Source organism: Cupressus sempervirens, chromosome 8 (genome assembly GCF_028749045.1).
Source record: "Cupressus sempervirens isolate cs-2001-9-10 chromosome 8, ASM2874904v1, whole genome shotgun sequence".
In the NCBI taxonomy this organism is placed as follows: Eukaryota; Viridiplantae; Streptophyta; class Pinopsida; order Cupressales; family Cupressaceae; genus Cupressus; species Cupressus sempervirens.
In genome coordinates, this window is record NC_143125.1 from 55,025,268 (window position 1) to 55,050,036 (window position 24,769).

The 24,769-nt window shown below is 35.3% G+C and overlaps 1 pseudogene; it reads right to left on the minus strand.

Moving 5' to 3' along the window:
• Positions 1 to 419: 419 nt before the first annotated feature.
• Positions 420 to 4,029, minus strand: LOC149541578 (disease resistance protein RUN1-like; annotated as a pseudogene).
• Positions 4,030 to 24,769: the final 20,740 nt, after the last annotated feature.

Consider the following 24,769-nt stretch of genomic DNA (forward strand, 5'->3'; position numbering starts at 1 on the left):
TTATGATGCCACATCAGCATGCTTTTTGCCAAGTTGTCTAAAACAGCCCAAAAAAAAGTGAGACCAATGGTCGTGCATAAAGGGTACTTATAGTTGAACAGCTGATGTGGCATCACATCATTGGTTAATTTTTATAACTTAGGGTACATTTTATTCAATTTTGGGTAGTTAGCATCCCAAGTATTGGTACAATGTTGTCAAAAAAACTGGACATTAAGTCAATAAGTATAGGTATTAAGTGAACAATTTTTATCACAACTATTAGAACACGTTCAAGTATTGAGTCCTCTCCCCCACCATGTTAGAAATACTGGAATAGATGAATAACCTAAGATTTTTTTTATAAAAAATTTAAACTATTTTTTATATGTTAAAAGTAATCAATATAGAAAATCATTTTACATGCACTGGCCATTCAATTCCAAAAATAAAAATCTGTTCACATATCCATAATTTTATTTACAGCGATAGAATTTTTAATTAAACTTGATTTCATTATCATTATCATCACAATCACTATAATTGTCATCATTACCGACATCATCATGTTCTTCGTCATCATCAATATAGATAGCCAATTCATCATAATCAATGCATTCATCTTCCAACTCTTTCCAATGCTTCATAACCCGACCTTCAGGAAATTCACTCTTGTCAATGCATAGTTGAGAAAATAAGCTTTGTAATATGTGTATAGTTCTCCTTTCTTCGCCTTCCTTTACTCCCATCAAAAACGCCTTCTCTACATACGAATGTGATGCCATCCAGGACTCATATTTTGAGAACATTTCTTCATTAACCACACGTGTATATCCAATCTCCACTCACCCGTATCGTACTGTCATCTTTTCCATATGACCCCATTACCCCTATAGAGACATGTAGGTCTTATCCTATCAAACTCCAGATTAATTCTGGTCCCACTAAATATGTCAGTCTCTATGCAAGTAAACAATGGATAACCTCCGCTTCTTGTTCTAAGCTTAGCGCAAAAGATGAATGTACTGAGCAAATGCTGCGCTTGATGAAACGAATGTATCTTCTTCTCTATTTGAGTCTCACTCAGCTTCTGACAATCCATTTCACAGAAAGCATCCACCTTAGACAATGTGTCGCCAATTTTATCTGCTATTAAATCTGACACGGCCAATCTCCACACTAGAATTGTAACCTCTGACGGCAATCTCTGAAAACACAGTGTTCTCGCTAAATTATTTTCAATGGTATAAATGGAAAATTAAAAACAGAACATTTAAAAGTACCTTATTCAGACGCAATTGTTCCAAAAGCTTTTAAAAAATCACTACAGATCAACTAAATTAAAAGGAAGCAATAGACAACCAATTAGAGATAATACGTATCTGTGTTTGATACCAGTAAACTTTCCATGCAGCTTATTATTGGACTATTTGTGATAATCATCTCCTTCAGTCCTTTCAATTCTTCAACACCCCTTATATTCTGCAGCTTTGGACATTCAGCAATGATAAAGCTCTCCAGGCATATTAAAAATTCAATGCCTTGTATGTTCTGCAGCCTGTCACACTGCCCAATGAAGATTCTCTTCAGTTCCTTTAATTCTTTAAGACAAATTACATCCTCCAGCTGTGGACACTCCTGAATCCAGATTCGCTTCAATCCCTTCAACATTTCGATAGCTTTAATGCTCTTCAGCTCTGGACAATAAGCAATCCAGATCCTCTTCAATCCCTTCATTTTTTCAATAGCTGATATATCTTGCAGGGTCCTACACCGGCTAATATAGATCCTCTTGAGACAACTGACGCCCAAAATTTGGCAACTCTCTTATGTCTGAGCAATCCTTTAAGTGGAACATCTCAAGATTTGGCAGATCATTGACCAATACTTTTCTCAACACTAGACAACCTATAATATCCAGAGATTCTAGTGTGGTTGACTCGGTAAAATTCACTTCAATTAGTTCTGTCATATTATGAAGCTTAAGAGATTTAAGGGTGGGACAGAGCTTTCCGTGTATCGAGACCTTCCTTGTTTTCAGAACACAAAACAGAGTTATGGCTTCAAGGCTTCTCATGTGAAACCGATCATCAGTTGTCTCTCCCCTGTTTCTTAAAGCAAGTTCCCCTTCTAGATAAAACGATCTCAGCTCTAAAGTTTGCAGATTGACAAGTTCTCTTACAGACTTTAGCAAGCAATTCCATTCTGAGATTTGAATTTTATGTCCAAATCGTATACTCAAATTTTCCACATTTTTAAACATTCCAAATGAACTCAACAGTTTCCTTACATCGCTCACAAACATGTCTAGATTCGAGCACTCAAAATTCTCACCCTCAAAGCTGCAATATAGTTCTTTCAACTTCACTAGAACCTGGAACTTACAATCATTTTTTTTCAAATGGCTATTTTACTTAAATTGCAATAATCATACAAGAACGGACTAATTGCTGATGCTATGTAAATTTAATTTCTTATCAACAAGAAAACATATACCTGGTCATCCCTTTGACACAATCTCGCAGGTGATACTCCCCCAGGTCTTAAAGTGTGCAAGTTTTGTAGAGGAATCCGTTCAGGAATAGACGGATAAAATCCATCATAGTCAAGTAAATCAAGTTGAAGCCATTGTAAATCAGCCGATGTCTTTGAAATCCCCAGAAAACATGTCATTCGTAAACCTTTATCATCGTCACTTTCAAGGACGCACTCGGAATAATCATTTTGAATGTCGTACAGATAGCTAGAACATCTGAAATTTTTTCCTTCAAGCCCAGTGAGGGTGTCTTGGAATACCTTGATTTCTCCCATTCCAATCTGAATTCAAAATTTTTTTATAGTTAGAAAATATTCATTCAAGTTAACGCTTAAATGTTCTAAGAGCTTAAAAAAGAAAAACATTTCCAACTAGGAGCATTAATTTAAGGCCTCAGCAAACACGTACAAGATCTTCAGGATGCCAGAGCCGACGAGGATGACTTATTTCAGTATCTGCCATTTCTCTACCCAAGTCACGGAGATGGTCATGCATTCTGAAAAAAAACGTTGGTTCATCTCAAAATAGATCTGTACTTCCACAAGGCACTTGTCTTTGAGGGTCTGAATAGCATGTTCGGCTCCCCACCCCGAAGCCTTCCATATACTTATGGCCCTGCTCACATCTTCCCCTATGAAAAAGCATGCGATATCCATAAAAATCTGTTTTTGATCATTTTCCGGATCTTCATAGCTTATTTTAAGTGTGTCTTTTATGTGTTTGTCTAGTCTCGTCTTAGCAACCTCTAATTGTAACTTCCAATAAGCCTTGTCACTGCCAAAAACATGCCCGCCCATTACTTGAAGAGCAAGTGGTAAACCTCCACACACTTCCACAAAGCTGTTTACCAAATTATCAAATCCTCTTTTACAAGATTGTGTATGAAACGCATGCCAGCAGAAGAGCTCTCTGCTATGGTCTCGATTCATTTCTCGCATCTTATAACGGACTCTCACTCCGGCCTTTATAAGAAGCCTCTCATCACGGGTTGTGACTATCACCAAACTCTTGGGGTTGAGGGCATCTATGGAGAGCAGGGCATCTAACTGCATCTGATGATCAACATCATCTATAACTATAAGGAATCTTGATTCACAGCTCCTTTGAAGGTTATCCTTGATAAGGGAAACTCCATCTTCTATACCAGGAAATTTCTGTTCTTCCAGACGAAACAGATCTTTGAGAATCTTACTTTGTAGAGAAGTCAGCTTACCTTTGGCATAACTTTCCCGCACATCAAACAGAATAGTTGATTCACTGAATTCTGAATGTCTGTGATTGAACAAATATTTGGCGAGAGTGATCTTGCCAGACCCTCCCATTCCATAGATGCCAATTATCTTATCTCTCATCTGCCCATTTCTCTGGCAATAGCTGTGGAGATCTTTCGCAAGCTTATCAAGGCCAACCTCATATTTTGCGACTTGGAAAGGAATTTTTCTCTTTCGCTTCTCCTTAACCACGGCAGACACAACATCATTACACAGCTTACTCGGATCACTGGAAGGCACAAATAAAAATATTATTTAAAAAAGGTTGCAAGTAATTGAGTGTCTCTTCTCAATTTATAAAATTGAAAACTTTTATCTAACAATGAAAGGTCTAGAGGCCAGATTACAAGCCTAAGAATATAATGTTCAGAACACCAAGAAAAAAGCAAGATCTAGAAGCTAAAACAAACAACTACCATGCATAAGGTAAATGCATTTCCAATTGCGTAAGGTAAAGGAGCACGGAGACAGAAGTTCCAAGGAGAAAAGGTAGAAAATCTCCACTTCAGCTAAGAAAACAAACAACCCAAATCAACCTCTACAGATCGGAAGAAGCAAAATAATTAATTCTTATGAGAACTGTCAAAATATAAGACCAGAAGACAGTAATAACTCTGGCCAAAGTAAGAAAATCAGGTAATGCTTAGAAATCGAACAATAAATCCGGAAAATTCTTGTGTCTACTTGCCAAAACAACGGAAGGAGTTTAGAAGCACGGCCACAAACCACTTCACAGCTTAAATGAGGGAGGAGCCATTGCCAGTGGCAAAATGCCTAAAAAGCTCTCCAGAAAACAGAAAAATATTGTCAAATCAAATAAGTATAAGCTGTCCAGACAACACTCAAATCTGCTTACAATACTGGAGTCAAAATCATCCATAAAGGAACAACGAAATACTTCGCAACAATCGAATTTAGAAAATCTAAAAGAATGAACACTAGCACCATTGAAATATTTGGATCTCAATATATGAATCCGAATCCAAGACTATGAGGGTAAAAATAAATCTTTGCAACAACTTACCGAATAGAGTAGAATATCTTTAATTTCTAAGCCTCACTCTTGTCTGTTTAATTTATTCTAGGCTAACAAAGAAAATATATCCTCAACCCTAGCTGAGTAAGTCCCTATTACAGAGTTGATTTTACTAACATCATGTCAGACATATCTGTAGTGCGTGCCCCTAGTTCACATTTTGTTTTAATTGCCAAACTCTTTTAGGCCAGTTTTATACTTGATGTTTAGTAACATTACTTTCAGATTATCAAATATTGTTTTATATTCAGTTTATTATATAGTGAGATTACTTGGTACTCTATATTTCATGTATGTATGATGATTATTCAGTATTTTCAATTATCGATGATAATTAGTTAGATGGTTTATTATCACATGTGTTTTTTTATGGATACTTACCCCATACTGCATTTGTATGGTGTGCGTGTTTGTTTTCTTTATGTATGGTGTTTCTGATGTGGTTAAGGAAGGGAGTCGTAGTCACTTGCTAGTCGGGATCTACACGATGCACCACTTCCTGCCATTGTTTGTTTAGCTTAGAATATTGTGTCTGTACATGCGTGGATTTTATGCAGGTTGCAGGTACCGGGTATCGACTTCCCTGAATTGCCAGGATCAACATACCCCATCGCATTATCTCAATGGTAAGAGAGGGGAGATAAAATCTTAAGTCCAAATCCTAAATCCTTTAGCCATTTGTCCTAATTGATAATTAGGACAAGTATCCGAGTTGAGTACCCTCCAAATGCGTCAGATGACGTTAATTCGTGATTATAACCCTTTGTTTTATTTAGTATGTGTCTTTCTATGATGGGTTTTTGTATGTTGCTTTATGAGTCCTTGGTGTATTTTTATTAATTAAGTCTAATTAAAAAGATTAATTAATGATTTAATTTAATAGAAAATTATTATGACATTTTCATATTTAATTATATTTAATTACTTGAGAAATTAATTAAATAAAAAAATTAAATTTGGAAATAAGAGTTTAAAGATAAATTTAGAACGTGATAATATTTATTTAATTTAATAATAATATATTTAGAGTTCATTTTTAAATAAATGCTAAATATTATTGTTATTTAAGTTAATTAAATATTCTATCAATTAAGTTTCTAAAATAAATTTAAAAGTGAAAATATATTAATTATTAAAAAGTTGTAAGATTGCATGATGCGAGCATGAGTTGAAAATATAAAAGAAATTAATTAAAAAGATAAAATAAGAGAAAATTATAATGTTGTTTTAATTTCATAAGTGCACATGGGTTTAAAAGTAATAAAGATTAAAAATAGAAGTCAAGTGGAAAAATTAAATAAAGTTATTTAATGATTCATTTAATATGCATTAAAAAGATAAAGCAAAGATTAATACAAGTTAATTTTAGAGTTAACTCAGTTGAGCAAAGAGTCCTCTCGGGTGAACGCACAATTAGTGCCCCGATTTGAGGAGAAAACTCCTTATCACAACTTTTGGGTTCATATTTTGGGGAACCGTGAATTTTGGAGACACAAAATTTTGGGCAGACAACTTTTGGAAGCGAACTTCAGAAGAAAAATTCTAGGAAAGATTTTCAGAGGAAAGTAATTGAAGAGGAGCAAATTCTCTCACAATTTTTCAGGGATTTCATATTAGCATCAGGACCAGGTAGGGTCTTGTGCTTTGATTGTTGATTAAATACACAATTACTCTTTCTTGTCTTCTTCATGTTTGTGGATTGTAAATCCAAATTCTCTATGATGAAAGTTTAAACTTTTCAATATAGTGAATTATTAATTGCTTGTCGATAATTTTTGTATATGTGAAGAATAGTAGAGTTATCAGAAACCTTCGTTTTCTAGAATAAAGAAAATTAGAGTTTAACTTGGGAAGGGTTTGGAATTAAGATTGAAAACTCGAATGAATAAAAATACTTTCTCCTTCAGAGTAAAGATGAAAACAATATTTTAAATAAAATATATATATATATATATATAAAAGAAAGATTGTTAATGAATTTAAATATTTATTAATTGGGTAAAATAAATAAAATTCGTTTTAAAAGAAATTGTATGATTTAGTATAGCAAAGTTTTGTTTTTATTTAATAACGAACTTTTTAAAAAAAAATTTTAAAAAATAAAATTATATATATTAATGGGAGGGGGCAAGAATATCCACACCCCCCCCGTACCCACCTGTCGGCAGCTCTGCTGTCCCTACTCGCAGAGTACTGCTGGCGGCCGTAGATGGCCCTTTTGTTAAGCCGGCGGGCTTATTAAAAATATGCGATTTTTTATATATATATTTGATTTTTAATTAATATTTAAATTAATTTATTTATAAAAAGGTTTTATTATTATTTAAAATTTTTATTAATAAATTTTAATATGTTTTTATTTAATAATGTTTTAATAATAATCTTTATTAATATTTAATAATTAAATATTAATGCATTTAATATAGTTTTTGTAAGTATTAATTTATTAATAATTTTTGGATAAATATTAATAAATTAATAATTAATGAAGATATTAAAATAAGTAATTAGAACAGTAATTATTGATTAATTTAATTAAAATTAGGTTAATTAAAGTTAATTAATAATGGATATTATTTGATTAAATTGTAGATTTAGATTATTGATTTAATGGAAGTTATTATAGAAATGGGTTAATCGTAAGGAGTAGTTGTGAAAACTTAGTTACTTGAAATAGATGTTAAACTGGAATATAAACCTTACCTTAACTCAACAATATATTATCGTTCAAACCCAACTGTGTGATGACTCTATTTTTCTATGAGATTATTTTGTTGTCTATGTTTTGAGGTTTTGGAGTTTGTTCTAGTATTGACCAGTTTAGGTTGTTATCAGAGGCTCGGGGTTGTGAATGTGATGTTATGATGATTTGGTCTCGATCTTTCTTAACCCGACCATGGTAATGTGATGGAGTGCTCTATGATATGGATGTTTTTACTAGTTGTTATTGCTTTCCAGTTTCCTTATGTGAAGCTGAGGTGTATGTATTTGAGTTACCTGACTTGACCATTTTGGAGTCTTCGAGCAGTTTTGTGTTCTATTATTGGGATTCTTTCTGGTTACTCGTTGGAGAACCATTGGATATTGTGATTTATCATTGATGTCTTCATGTGCTGATAGAGATTTGTTATGATCATTATGATTATTATTTGATGTTATTCAGTTGCTCATGGAGAACTGATGTAATGATTGTGGATTATAATTATGATGTTTTCAGTCGCTTGTATAGGATTGGGGTGATTTTATTATGATTCTTTGATTTGTGAATTCATAAGCCTAGGGTAGCTTATCTATGTGTAGTGTCGGGAAGTGGCTTGCAATGGGGGTCGAGGCCCTAAGAGGCTACTTGGAGAAACCCATTGTAAGTTGTTTTAATAAGTGAAAACATCTCACCTAAATACTGACTTAAATGAACCTAATAAGATAACTGTATGTTCTCTCCCATGCCTTGAGTGCTAATATAGACTAGGATGGGGTAGAGAGAACGCTTGGTTACGACCTTGCATTCCGTAGTATGCCTCGTCAGTACGAGAGGATACTAGTGGCTGTAGGATCACAAGGGACCCGGGATTCCTAAGGGATTGCTCGGGTAACTTCCGACGTGACTTCTGCGATGACACTTTTTCGCTTACATAGTAGGTTTCCTATGTGTCTTTGTTGTGCCTCTGGGTCTAGATGTCTATCTATGTTGGAACCTTTGAGTTAGTGTACTTTTAGGATTTCCCAAACTTAGAGAGTACTTGTGCTTTGTGTAATGTGATTTGTTATCCTGTTTGGGACTTGAGATTATCTCCTTAGTGCGGTGGGAGTGGGCCATTTAGGTTCCACGCAGTCGAGTGGTAGTGCTTTTTACTCTTACCATTGAGATCCGTCTGTGGTCACCGTGGCTGGAGCTTTCTTGGTTGGCATTTACTTTCATTCTTTTCATGGATTATTATGATGGATGGTTAGATTTTATGATGGATGTTATATCATTATGGATGTATGGATGTATCATGTATATTATTAGTTTCATTTATTTTATTGTACTTTGTATCATGGATTCGAGGATGATGTATGTTTATTTTTATATATGTATATTCTTTGAAGCCTTTCATACCATGTGACATGTACAGTGGATGATTGAGCATTTCGAATTAATTTGCCAAAAGGCATTCGAAACAAATGTATATTATGGACATTGGACTTTTTTATTATTCTTTCATGTGGATGTAGTAGTTGTTAGACTTAGAATTAATTAATTTTAAATGTGACTCAACTTCTTGGGATCCTTAAGGAATGTAACCTGTTATGTATGTTTGTTGATTGTTACATGTTATTGCTTTCGCTACTATGTGTTTGATGTGTATGCTATACTTTCTTACTTTAAAAAAAAAAATGTTTAGCAAACTTAGTAAAAACTTTAGGTTAATTCTTTTGGGTCCCTTGGCGGGGCGTTACAATATTCAACACTTTTTCTAAAGTGCGGTAGAAAAGCTAAAATAATAAATACAAAAGGAATTTTTAGACTAATTAAACTACTTGTGGTATTTGTGAAAAATCTAACTATTGCAATCACTGATTATTAATCTCCTATCATAAACGATTATTAAATTGCTGAAAAATAAATTCTCAGCTAATATCGAAAAATAACACAACTGCAACTTCACTTATAAAATATGGAAAGAAATAAACAACACAATAAACACAATATTTTCGGACAAATTGTTCCTAGAAAAACCCCTAAGGGAAAACCAATTCTACAAATGAGGAATTATATTAAACTTCAACAAATCAAGAGATACAAAATTCTTTGCCTCTCACTAGCAGAACTCTAACAACCTCCTAATTTCTCTCGCTGATATTCCCCACTGCTATCCCCACGCTAATACTGCGCCGTTGCTAACATTGCAAGACAATTTGCTATCACTGCAAAATGCTTCTTCAAAACTTATTATCCAAATGACCCAATGACCTCTTTTTATACTACCCTGTTGGAAAAATCAACGATCAAGATTAAATCAAACCAACGGTTGAGATTAAGACAACTCGACAACCAATAATAGAATTGGTTGTGAGGTGTCCAAAAGGGAATCGCTAAAATTAGTAAATAATTATCCTTGCAATAACCATTTACTAATTCTCGGCAAGTGGACAAACAACTGTTCAAACTGCCCATAACTAATGCTGGTATACATAGACAAGGACGAAAATTTGTCCAAGCTACCCATAAATACAACTGCTATTTTCGGGTCAAAAATAACAGCTGTCCAACTAACAATAATTAACACTCCCTCTTAGCGAGAAACTTGTTCTGCATGACACCCATCTTATCTCTGAAAAATATAAATTTGGCCTTTCCCAAAGCCTTCGTCAGAATGTCTGCTACTTGCTCCTCAGTAGGTATGTACTGTAGCTGAACAACTCCCCTTTGTACACAATCTCTGATGAAGTGATATCTGATATCTATATGTTTAGACCTATCATGAAACATTGGATTCTCAGACAACTTGATGCAACTCTGATTGTCACAATGTATCACAGTAGTCTCAACCTTCTGACCAAACAAGGCTACTAACAACTTCCGAAGCCATATAGCTTCACATGTTGCCATGCTAGCTGCTATGTATTTTGCTTCTGCTGAACTTAGAGCCACAGACTTTTGCTTCTTGCTAAACCAAGATACAACTCCTGATCCCAAGTTGAAACAACACCCTGAAGTGCTCCTTTTGTCTGTTGTACTTCCTGCCCAATCTGCATCAGTATAGCCTATCAACCTGATACCTTCACCTCAAACATATCTGATCCCATACTCGACTGTACCACGCAAGTAACGTAGCACATGCTTAGCTGCTATCCAATGCATTCTCTTTGGTTCAACAATGAACTGACTAAGAGATTTTATTGCAAATGCTATATCTAGTCTAGTGTTGACCAAATACATAAGCGAACCAATCAACTGTCTATATAAAGTGGGATCTACATCCTTCTCCTTAGATGTATCTACCTTTCTCCAATTTGTAATCATGGGCGTAGACATGGCTTTGCAATCCTCCATCCCAAATTTCTTCAAGATTTCAATGCAATATTTTCCTTGACCAAGGAAAATTTCTCCATCTGTCTACCACACTTCTATGCTTAGAAAGTAGTGCATAAGTCCTAAATCCTTCATCTCGAACTCTTCTGCAAGATTCCTCTTGCAATCCACTATGAGCCCTAGTGAACCTGTAAGAAATAGGTCATCCACATAAAGAACGAGAATGAGAATTTCACCCCCAACCATCAAGTAGTAGAGGTTAGCATCTGCTTCACTCTTCACAAAGCCCATTTTTTGCAAGTATGTATCAATGCACTCATACCACGCTCTAGGAGCCTGCTTGAGTCCGTACAATGCTTTCTTCAATCTGCACATGTGGGTCTCTTTGTTGTGTGCTACAAAGCCTTCTGGTTGTTCTATGTATACCTCCCCCTTCAACTCACCATTAAGGAATGCTGTCTTGACATCCATTTGATGGATTTTCCATCCCATCTATGCTGCAAGTGAGATTACAGCTCGTATAGAAGTATACCTGGTAACAGGAGCAAATGTCTCCTCATAGTCTATTCCCTCCTTCTGAGAGAACCCCTTTGCCACGAACCTCACCTTGTATTTTTCGATGCTACCATCTACATCATGCTTTATCTTATAGATCCAACGCGATCCAACTACAACCCTATTTGTTGGTCTAGGTACTACCTCCCACACATCATTCTGCATTATTGAAGAATATTCCTCAACCATAGCATCTCGCCATACCTGATGTTCTACAACTTCCTGATAGCTAGAAGGCTCACTATTTACCAACTGACTAACTAATGCCACATAGTCATTGAACTTGGCTGGTTGTCTTCACTATCTAGTACTCTTCCTAGGAGCTCCCACAAACTCCTGAGTATCCCTTTGTGTATCTGGAACCACATGGTTCCCGCTACCAACTATAGAGAATGAAATGTCAACCTCTAAGTCTTCTAGATGCATTTCCTGTTGCTCCATACTCTGTGAATCTTCACTAACTGAGTCTACACTCGTACTGGTAACTGTACTTGAGCTTTGTTGCTCTTGACTTAGTCTTGGAGCTTCTGTTGGTTGCTCACTCTGATCATCTACTAGTAAATCTCTAGATCTCCTGAATGCCTTGTCCTCCATGAACTTTACATCTCGTCTGACAATAATTCTTTTAGTCCTCAGAATGAAAATCCTGTATGCCTTTGAGGTCTCACTGTACCCAACAAAGTACCCCCTCTCTGCAGTCTGATCTAAGTTTGTACTTGTATAGAGGTATACCTGGCCACTAGAGCAAATGTCTTCAAGTAGTATATTCCCTCCTTTTTAGAGAACCCCTTTGCCGCGAACCTTGCCTTGTATTTCTTGATGCTACCATCTGCATCGGCTTTATCTTATAGATCCAACATGATCCAACTACAACTCTATCTATTGGTCTAGGTACTACCTCCCACACATCATTCTATATAATTGAGTTATACTCCTCAACCATAACATCCTACCATACCTAATTTCGTACAACCTCCTGATAGTTGAAAGATTTTCTATCTACCAATTGACTAACTAATGCCATATAGTCATTGAACTTGACTAGTTGTCTCTGCTATATAGTACTCTTCCTATGAGCTCCCACAAACTCTTAAGTATCTCTTTGTGTATCTTGAACCTTGTGATTCCTGGTGCCAACTATAGAGGATGAAATATCAACCTCTAAGTCTTCTAGATGTATTTCTTGTGGCTCCATACTCTATGAATCTTCACCACCTGAGTCAATGCTTGTACTAGTAACTGTACTTGAGCTTTGTTGCCCTTGATTAGGTCTTGGAGCTTATGTTGGTTGCTCACTCTAATCATCTATTGGCAAATCTCTTGACCTTCTAAATGCGTTGTCCTCCATGAACTTGACATCATGTCTAACAATAGTTCTTCCAGTCCTAGGGATAAAAATCCTATATGCCTTTGAGGTTTCATTGCACTCAACAAATTTACCCCTCTATAGTCTTATCTAACATGGTATATGTATCACCTACAATATGACATTATTCCAAATTCCCAAATATTTTGAAGTGACCAACATCTGGTTTCTTTCCTATGAAAGCTTCCTTTGGTGTCATATTCCCTAGCACCTTGTGTAGAACCCTATTCTGAATGTAGATTGTTGTATTGCATGCTTCTACCCATAAATAGCAAGGCATGCCTTGGTCATGTAGCATAGCTCTTGCTGCCTCTGATATAGAACAATTCTTCCTCTCAACAACTCCATTCTATTGTGGAGTGTAAGGAATAGTCCACTCTCTCTTGATTCAAGTATTTATGGATTAAATTGTATTTAATTCTTCAGCATCTTGTATGATCCAAAACATTGATGTTGAAAAATTACACACAGTTTAATACAAAAATGCTTGATTCTAAATAAAATCTTGCAGCCTTGATCTATTTAATTGAAATCAATGTGCCTTTGCAATTGCATTCATAATTGTTGTAAACAAAAAATCATGCCCTCGGTTGTTTTTGTAACTAAATACAGACAAACCCCTTATAAAAACATCTTTTTTAGCAAAAAAACACCCATTTATTGCATTGGATTATTTTCCAATGAGTTTTAGGGTTTATAAATATGCAATTTTTGTGAATTTTAATCAAAAAATCATTGTGATATATGCAAAAATATCAATGTTGAGTATTATAGTGCTTAAATTGTTTCGAGGGGAAACTAAAGATATATCACAATTTTTGTGATTTTGTGTGACATTTTCAAATATGGTTAAATGAATCTAGTTGAACAAATATATAAAAGTAGTCATGAAGATTGACTACATGAAGTTTCAATCATTTAAGACCTTTTTAGATACCAAACACAATGGGTGGGAGACTAGAAAGGGTTTTGCATGTGTAGTAGAAGTTTGAATTATATAGGTGAGGATTATAGCAAAGAGTAAATAACATATGAAGCAAGTAAAGAGAAGAGTGCACATATTGTTTCATCTTCAGTAACAAAGTATATTGAGATGTGACTTTCTTTAAAAGGGTTCAAAGGTAGATCGAAGATTGCCATCAACATTATTTTTTGTTTAACATAACCTTTCAATATGTTGTTCTATTTTTTCCTTGGTAAGAATCAAGGATAAATCTACACAAAAATTCATTTATTTTGTGGCTTACATCTTGTAGGTACTTTTTCATGTCTTAGAGTGCCCTTTCATTTTCCTTATAGTTTCTAACATATAGGTAAAGTTTCAAATCTCAACATGCAATTAGCTTGTCTCAACACTCTTTTGTAATAAAGGTCTTTGATATCAATTGCAAGTCATAACTATGTGTTAACAAAATGTAATTGGGTCTCAGAGACTCATTTGCGAGTTTTCCCATGCCTATGTCTTTGGCAGACCTCAAGACCCAACTAATAAGTCATCTTGTTTGTTTATAGGCACTAAGTGTAATCGAGTCTCTAGGACTTGATTACAAGCTCTTTATGCATCTTTATTTGTCATCAGGTTAAGTCTTGCACCCCTACAATCTAGTCTTGAAGATCTAAATGCATATCATCATCCTAACATAATTACAATTAAGTACCTGAGACTTGACTACATATCAACATGCATTGTTTACAACTTGTAATGTAGCTTTATGAACCAATCACATATTGTATCCCTTCTACACTTGTAATTGGGTCTTTAGGGTTTGATTGCATGTCTTCTTTCTAGACACTTATAGGTGGGTCTTGAAGACCCAACTGCATATTATCTACCATGAATTCTTGTAATTGAGTATGCATGGGCCAATTATGTACTAACATTGCACATCCACTTGCAATTGGGTCTTTGAGATCCAATTGTAGGCTTTGCACTTGCAATTTAGGTCTTAGACTCAAGTTGCAACTTGGTCCACCTTTAGCCACTTTTAATCCTTCAAGGTTTTCACTATATCCTAGTTTTGGCCAAGTTGTCATTTAACTTTCAAAACCCTTTAAAACCATCATTGCAAATCCTTTTCAAATGCTTCTATCTATGTATTTGCACTTGAAGACTCTAAGCATGGGTCATCATGAAGCAACATGAAGACCTTTTAGACAGTGGATAATGTTATTGAAATCATGTCTTTGGAAACTTAGTTTAGTCTTAGTCATGCATTATGTAATTTAGTTTTGACACTTTACATGTAAAGTTGTAAGATGAATTGCATTTGATCACATTACAAGCTAGTTGTTTAGGATTGTAATGTATGACAAGTCAAAAATTAGTTAGAAATTTTTCACCTTTTTCTCATAGCCCCTCACCTATATGTATGCCAAATCTTATTGTAAATAGGGATCTTTTGGCAATACAAAAAATTTCTACCAATTTGGGGAGCACTCTTTAGGTTGCAATAAAGAAAAGAGGAAACATACTTTCTAATTTTGTGTTGGAACAAGTTGTTATGCAACAACATTATATGAAGTTGATTGTGAGTATTTGATTCTTATCTAAAAGGAATTTAAACTGAATCTTGTAGTCTTTGAGTTGTTTGGAGTGTTTGTAGCCATTATTATGCACTCAAAATAGAGATAATGTTTAGTCTAAGTGATCCTTTGTTCTCCATATTTGTGTGTCTAAGGTGTAGTGTATGTTGGAGTCTTTGGGTTGTACATATATTCTTTCTATATTACTGAAGCTTTATAAGAAGTCATAGAAAATCTTTGAGCTTTCATGAGCTTCTTGTTTACTAACTCTACTAGATTGCACTTGAAAGTTTATTGTAATTTATCTATTCTAAAAGAAGAGGATGATTAATTAGCTTAATGTACATAATCCTAGGTCCTAGTTAAGTGTTAGTCATTTAAGTAGCAATAAACAAGGCAACACATATTTTGAAGAAATAGAATATGGTGAAGGTAACACCTTATTGATTAGCTTAATGTACATTGTTTTAGGTCCTTATGAATTTTGAATCATTTTCAGGAACAATAAATGGGGAGCCTTCCCTTACAAATACAAGAGAGTATGTCTCAAACTATGGTTGAAACTACTCTTTTGCATTTAGTTGAAAATTACCTGTTGCAAGGTTCTCAACCAACAATCTTTGGTGACTTTTGGGGATTCAATACATGTTCAAAAGCCCCATTTTTTTAAAAAGTACATTGGTATCTTGTTTATTATGGATTATTTTCTTGTAGTTCGTCAAGTTTTCACCAAGGACATGTAAAATGTCTACCCAAGGTCCTTGGGGAAATGCTTTTGGACCTCTGAATTTGACAATACCTATACATCCTCTTCCTCATGGATAGCAGAAGATGACAATAGCAAGCATCATCTCCATGAGCACATCAAGGCTTTCTATATTGCATGTAGAGTTTTTTGAATTAGACATGAAGATGTCTTTGTGAGATTATTCATAAAGACTCTACAAAGCAATACTGCAAATTGGTTTAACAATCTTGCACCACAATCTATTATTGGTTGTGACATGCTCTGATTAAAGCTTGAATAAAGATGTTGAAGATGCACATGTTGATTGGCCTAGTTGAAACAAATGAAGGACTTGCACAAGGTAGTGTCTAAATTTAGAAGTTGACAAACATGATTTCTATTATTGACAAGCTTGCAACAAAAAATCTCAAGTGTTTCTTCCTCAATGCACAACTTCTAGAAATAAGCTTCTTGTTGAGAAGAGAAAATCCATGTTATCTTACAATTGCACAAAATTTGACCATTGAGATTGAGGATGATTTTATTCTTGCCAAGAAAATCATAAGTCCTTTGGAATTGTCTTCAATTAATAGAACATATATTGTGGTACAAATATTAGATGATTTTGTTGGTCTCCAAATGAAAACAGCTCAAGGGGTGTTATTTTCCTTACAATGGCATTCCAAAGATGGTTTTATTCAATTTTTCTTATTATTATGTCATAGGGAATCAAAACAAGCTTCTGTCACCACCAAAGAGGTTTTTTTTAGGCACCTTTAGCAAATTTGGTATTGCAACAATATGAATTTTAGTAAGGTGATCTTGCTAATCTCTCCCAAGACAAGGAAGCAAATATAGTTGATGAATCTTGTATCTTATTAATGTGTTATCAAAGTGGTGTTGAACAAGATATTGTAGGGAGTAAATCTTTGAGTGATGAAAGTCATTTTGCCAAAGTATAGGTAAATGAGGGCAACCATGTTTTAAGATATGAAAAGATGGGTATGTAAGAAGGCATTAGTCAAGTTGAAAAGAATGCATCTATATGTCAAGGTCATGAACTTGAACATATTGTACATGAGAGAACTACCAAAGAACTTGATGAGGACCTTCTCACAAGTATACTAGAGGATATTCTGTTCAAGTCTCGATGAGAATTCTCCCAAATCAGAATTTTATGAACAATGAGAAATGCTACTATGTTTTCACTTAAATCACATTAGGTAACTCATTCTATACTAGATGAGGTTGTTGTTGAGAAAGCAATTTATGATGATAGAATTGGCAAGAAGGGTTCAATTTTTGTCCTATCAAAGACCATATTTGTACATGAGCACGAGTATTTAGTTGAAATTAAAATTGAAGGTGTGTCTCCAATTAAGTAGTGGCAATCCAGGTTCGTGATCCATTTTCAGATAGCAATATGTATAACTTATTTGAGGAGGTAAGCAATTTGTTTCATTTCTCCCAAGAAGCAGTGCATCAAGCCATGGTATCATTATCTACGCTTTGCCCATATTCGTCGATCAATGATCATGCTAAGCGATAGAAGTTTTTGAAGAAATGCAAGTATTTTGATTAGCTTGTTAATGGAGTCATACAATAATGTTTCCATTATTGGATAGTCCAAGGCTATTTTAGTTTTCCCTTTCAAATAACTCTAATCGCACCATGTTGAGTCTTGTTAACTAGTTTTTTTGTCAATCATGTTATCCTTTTTTTCATTTATTGTCTTTATTGCTTAACTCTATAGCCCAATGGATTGTAAAGGGATTTGGACTTTTGGAATCTCCTCCCTTCAATCATTTCCATGACTGAAGGAAATTCCCCAATCAGAACCAACTGGTATCCCTAATTTTTGCTTGGTAAGAATTGAGAATAACCCTACACAAGAATTCATTTATTTTGTGGCTCATGTCTTCAAAGCACATTTTCGATATCGTAAAACATCCTTGCAATGTCCTTGTAGTTACTAACATATAGTTTGAGCTTAAAATCTTGACATGCAAGTAGTTTGTCTTAACATTCAAATGTAGTTAGGATCTTGAACCCCAATTAAAAATCATAACCATGCCCCCTTATTAGGTTGTTGTTTATAATAAAAAATAAATGTATTTTTAGGTCTCTGAGATTTGATTACAAGTTTTACTATGCCTAAGTGATGAGTGGGTCTCAAAACTAAACCAATAAGTCATCCTTGTTTTTTGATTTACACTAAGTATAATTGAGTCTCTAAGATTATATTACAAGCTCTTTATGCATCTTCATATGCCATTGGATCCCCAAGACTCGATGACAGGTCTTGCACCCTTGCATTCAAGATTTGGTTGCTTGTCTATGTCCTAGCAGAATTGCAATTGGCTCTTTGAGATCCAACTACATGTCAACATGCATTGTTTACAAGTTGTACTTGGGTCTCTAGAACCCAATTATGTGTTGTATCCCCTCTCTACTTGCAATTAGATCTCTAAGGCCCGATCTCATATATTCTTTCTGCACACTTGTAATCAAGTCTCTTAGATCCTACTACATATTATCTACCATACATTATTGTAATCGAGTTTCTAACACTCCATTACATACTAATGTTTCATATCTACTTGCTATTGGATCTCTAAGGCCCAATTACATGTCAAGACTCTATGCACTTGCAATTCAGGTCTTGAGATGGTCTTCCCTTAGCCATTTTTGCCCCCTTTTTGTTGTCTTTTACAAGGTTTTTCATTTTCCTCTTGTGGCTTTGGAAAAATTGTCATCTAACTTTGAAAATCCTTGGAATCCATAGTAACTCTCTTTTAGATGGTCTTATCTATGCATTGGAACTTGAAGACTCTAACCACAAGTCATCTTCAAGTAACATGAAGACCTTGTGGACAATGGAGAATGTTATTAAAATTGTGTCTTTGAACACTTAATTTGGTCTAGTTATGCAAATATGTTATTTAGTTTTGACACATTACACTCAAAGTTGTAAGATGTAATTGCACATGATCGCTTTACAAGTCAAAATAGTTTAGGACTATAATGTTGAATATGTCAAAAGTTAAAACTCTTCCACCTTTTTCTCATAGCCCATCACCTATATATATGACGAAGTTGATTGTAAATATGGATTTTTTGGCAATTAACAAAAGTATATCAATTCAGAGAGCACATTAAAAACTTCAATTTTGGATGTAAACTAGATTGCAATCAATAAAAGAGGCAAGTTGCTTTTAATCTTTGTGTTGGAACAAGTTGTTATGTGACCATTATCTGAAGTTGATTGTGAGTATTGTGGTGTTGTCTAAATGGAATTTAAACCCAATCTCACAGTCTTTGAGTTTGTTATTATGTTTGAAGCCAATAGTATACATTCAACATATAGATAACGTGTAGTCTTTGTACTGCTTTTATCATCCACATTTGTGTGTCTAAGGTGTAGTGTATGTTGGAGTCTTTGAGCTAAATGTATATTCCATCTTTCTTCTTGAAGCTTTATAAGATAAGATAAGATAAGATAATTTTATTAATGTCCAACTAAAGACCACAATGTGGGTCTATGAGATTGGAAGCTTACACCAAGAAGAAAGCAGACAAACGGAGCACCAAATAATGTCCAAAAAAGAACAAGTACAACAAAAGAAGAAAAAAGTAGGAGACATCACAAAAAAGATTAGGTATCTGTCCCCATAGGGAAAAAGTCCAACAACAATTGATTTATGTAGCTACCAGAGGCCCTGTGATGAAGCTGAATGCTACAAGAGGAGTGTCGTTGGTGAAGAGATCCCCTATGGGGTCTCACAGACCTAGAATGGCCTGTGTTAGAGAAACTGTACGGTCGCTTCACACCCTGAGTTGGAGCTAAGGATGAGAAGAAGGTTGTAATAAGCTATGCCTAGGTTTGACTCCTGGGAAATGATAGCTATAAAGTATGGTCACGAAGTTGTAAGGACTCACCAAGATAGAGCACAATGAAATGTTGATCTGTGTACCTAAAAAATATTTGAGAGGGATTTGCAATTTCTAAATAGACAATGAAATCTCCCTCTAATCTTGTAGTATATTGGGCATCTAAAAAGGAAATGGATCTCAGATTTTGCCTCTGCTAAGGTACAAAGTTTACACAGCTGATCCTCTCTAGCAATATGGTGATCAACTTCTATTCAGAGTCTGTGTGAGCCCACCGTGAAGGAGCCAAGGGAGATTCGTAGGGCATGTGTCCAGTATCTATGTAAGTACTCAAGGAGTACAATAATCCCATCTCGAATATCTAAGAAGTGCTCGACATAGAAAACCATCCTCAGACATAGTCCCCCTGGAGGATCCACCCAAGTTGGTATGATGTACTACCTGTAAATGTCAAGTCTGACATGCACGTTCAACTCTTTTCAAGAGGGGAGTAGATGAGCAGGAGCATCCAATGAGAACTGGTAGGGAGGGAGACAGTCAATGTCGATCCTAACTAAACTCAATAGGATAGTAGCCTGAGAATACCAACATCGAGCTCTAGTGGCTGGATCAGAGTCTACAATAGCAACTAAGGAGCAGTAGGCTAAGTAAGGGTATCTATGTTGGCTTTCAACGAAGTCTGAAAAGCCATGAAGATGGTGGAGAAACCATATTAGGTCAAAAATGGCTGCAAACCTCAATGGGTGAGCTCCAAACTCAACCAAGATAATATTGTGGGGGGTAGATCTATGATATCTAATAATTTGACAAAGGAGCAAAATCTGGGTATGCTCGATCATAGCCCAATCCAAGTCTAAAAGGGAAGGACCCCAAACCACCGAACCATAGAGCACTATGGGTATTACTAAGGAATCTATGAGGGATAGCTTAGATGATGTGTCCTGAAAGTGGTGTCTAAAGCACTATCTCTTGAGCATGGAAAGTTAACCCAACCCTTTATTGATTTAAGGGTGAATTGCTAGTCTCAAGTTGAAATGAGATCCAAAAAACTTAACCCCAAGGTATGTGTAAGATGATGTAATCTCAGCTTCCCGACCCTAGAAGTGAAAATGGAGATGTGAAGTCTTTAGACTATTGAAGACCATAACACGAGTCTTCTCAAGGTTCACGACCAACTGTCTCATGTCATAAAAAGATGCAAGTCTATCCAAAAGCCTCTAAAGACCCTCAGGAGAAGAGGCAAGAAGAACCACATCATCAACAAAGAGAAGGATGGAGATCAATACTTGGTGTAGATGACAACCATCACCCGAAAGTGAGGAGTCACTAAGAAAAGCCTCAAGCTCATCAATGTAGATCCTGAACAAGGTGGACGAGAGGGGGCAACCCTGCTTCACCCCAATGGTGCTTTGGATAGGGTCGAAGAGGCCCCCTGTGGTCCTAAGTCTACCAATCATTGTCTCATATAACCTCATGATAGATGTCAGTAAGATCTCAGAAATACCAATATCTCTCAATCTCTGAAAAAGGGTCGCTCTAGGGATGGAATCAAAATCCTTACAAAAATCCACAAAACAACAGTAGACTTTCTTCGAGTGGTGTTGAGCCTCCTCAATAATAGCTCGTAGTGTAAAGATATGATCCATGGTCTGGTAGTCTGCCCTGAATTCTGCTTGACCCTTAGCCAATTAATTCCTTCTGTCAAGCTCATTGAATAAGATAATATTCAATTTTGTAGTATAAATTTTGGCAAATGTATGCCCAATCATGATGGTCCTATAGTTTCCAGAATTGGAGGCTAGCTTAGACTTATGGATCGGGTGAATAACATGTCTCGAACATGAGTCTGAAAAACCAAAACAAACCACTCTATTAAAGAGTGTAGAGAGATAAGGGCCTAGGATTGTGGTACCAAGCTTAAAGAGCTCAACATGAAAACCCTCCTCATTATCCACCCTACTGCATCTCATAAGTCTGATGGCCTTGTAAATGTTGGAGGTGGAGAATAAGTGACAATGTGGGAGTGGGTTGGGAAGGGGAGTGAGCTAACCTAGGATGTCATACAACGTGGAGACATGGGAGGCAAGGAGGCAAAGGTCGGAGGTGGACTGGGGTTGGCTACATTGGGGGAACATGATGCACCAAAACAACTTGGGATACTGAATAAGCATGTCATGGAGGGATCTTCCCTATGAAGCAATAAATAATCATTTCTTATGGCAAAGAAAGAGTTTTTAAGAGAGTCGTAAATTGGTGAAATAAGGGGAATGAGTATCAAAATTCTTCGAGCTCCTTCATTACTAACTCTGCTAGATTGTACTTGAGAGTTTATTGAAAGTCATCTATTATAAAAGAAGAGGATGTGATGAATTAAGAACATGTATTCTAAAAAAAGGAGAATATGGTCAATGTAACACCTTATCAATTAGCTTAATGTATATAATCTTAGGTCCTAGTTAAGAGGTAGTCATTTTAGTAGCAATAAAGAGGGGCAACCTTCCCTTACAAATAGGAGAGACAACGTCTCACATATTGTGGTTGAAACTATTATTTTGCAATTGGTTGAAAATTTGTTGGTTGCAAAAATATTCTCCCAACACAAAACACATAAGTTCTAACACTGATTAGAAAGAAGATAAAGTTTCTAATTTGAATTGCAAGTTTTGTTAAAGTGACCAAAGAAGGTCCACATAGCTACCAAGGATATCTATTTAAGTTTGTCACCAAACAAAGGAGTTCAGTATTAAAAGAAGGAGGGCTATAGTTTTTTGGTTCACCTACAATTTTACCTTATAAAAAGGAATTGGAAGAGGTTGCAAGGTATTGATGTTTAAGCTAGTCAAAAGATAGGAAGTTGAATTTTTTTAAGTCCTCCCAACCACAAGTACTTTATAGCTGATTGGATTAGAATGAAGAAGTTGTGGGTCTCAACATCCAATCATCTACTATTAAAAGAAATATTAGGAAATTTAATCTAAACAAAGGCAATCTTGCATCATTTTGTAAAGAAGAGATTGCACCTACTTAGTAAGGAAGTAGGCCCATTATTTTTAATTCTATAGGCCACAAACCAAATCATTTGCTACAATAACAAAAACTTGGTCCTTATTTTCATTTATGAATTTGAGTGTTTGTAAAGAAAGTGATATGAAAATCACAAGTCAAAGGAATAGAAAAAAGTAATTAAAAAAGTCATAGATATTGGGCCTCTCAATGTAATTGAGTGCTCACTTTAATTGCACTTTACTTAATCTTACCTAGGATAATGCATTCCTTTTTTGTGCACATATGAGACATCTAGGAGTTTGCGCCAATATTAGCAAATAGTGTAGGATAAATTCTACTTTGGGTGGTGATAGTTGTTATCATATTCCACTTTATTTGTGAGGTACACCTTTAGTTCTATTACCATATTTTCATCCTTCACATATTTTGCATACTTCATTCTATAATGGGGGGTGATCCAACTTTTGTTGACATGTAATTTCAGCTTGCATGGGTGATAGCTTATCTACACTTTATCAGTCTTTTATTGTCTTGCCTATATAAGTAAACATATTAGGTATATTTTAATTATGCCCATTAGCAATAATATCATTCATTCATCCTAATGCAATTGTATTGCCATCCTCTTATGGAAGTTATCATTTTCTTCTGACATCAAATAAAAAATTACATGTGTGACTCCTTTGGAATTGTATCCGCTCATTGTTCAGAGATGTAGGCATTCGCGACCTTTTTGGGCTTTGGGAACACAACCATCCTTAAATCCTATAATATTAAACAATTCTTGGAGGGACACCTTATTTTATATCCTTTAGATGTCGAAGATGTTAGTATCCTCAATCTCCTTTTGAGGTTAGGGATAACAACATCGCTAAAACCTCTCTTCAAGTTGTGAGAAAGCGTCAAGGTCCAAGGATATCAAAATCCCTAAACAATTAGTAATGGAGGGGTTCCATGAACCCTTGATCTTTGAAGGTTGAATCACTTTAGAGATCGAGGATTGTGGATCCTCGTTATTTCTTTATCTTTGTCAACAACTTGGGATTTTGCAATTGCAAATTATGCAACTCTTCACAAAATAGTTTTTTGAGCACCTTTGAGGTTATATACATGCTATGATAATCATGATGATTTTTATTAAGCAACAAAGCATGGATTTCCTCTACAATTTATTGAAACATACTAAAAGCCTAATAAAAAAAACCATGGTCCAAGCAACACAAAACCCTAGGGAAAAAATACTAAATAGAAAAACAAAAGACACATAAAGAAAACTAACCCGCAACTAAAACAAAACACAAAACCAAAGGAGACAACAAGCCCTATTTGTGAACAAGGTAAATGACCAAACAATGAATATTCCAAGGGTTTTGAAGAACTTGAGGATGGAAGTTGTCAATGTACTCCATGCAAACATAGACACAAGTGATCAAGGGGACTTGAATGCAAAAAACACTTAAGATACTCTTTGGTAATATTTGTTTTTGAAAGTGATGTGCACAAATACAAGGAAAGGGGCTCTTTATATAGGGTCTCGATTGGGTTTCCCTTTCTAACATCACCCTTTTTGGGCTTTGTACACATTAACACCCCTTTGGGGATTAGGGGTGGTCAAAAAGTGTTACGCATAGATACAAGGAAGAATCCTCTTTATATAGGGTATTGTTTGGGCACACCTTGTTGGCATCACCCTTTTTGGGCTTCGCACACAAGACTGACCCTTTGTGGATTAGGGGTGGTTGCCTAGTACAAGATCTTGAGACCCCTAAAAGCTCAATCCCCTAATACAAAGAGATGGGAGTGTTTAGACCATTTATGTTTTAGGGATGTTAATTCAACCCAACATCTTTGAAGTTGCAAAGT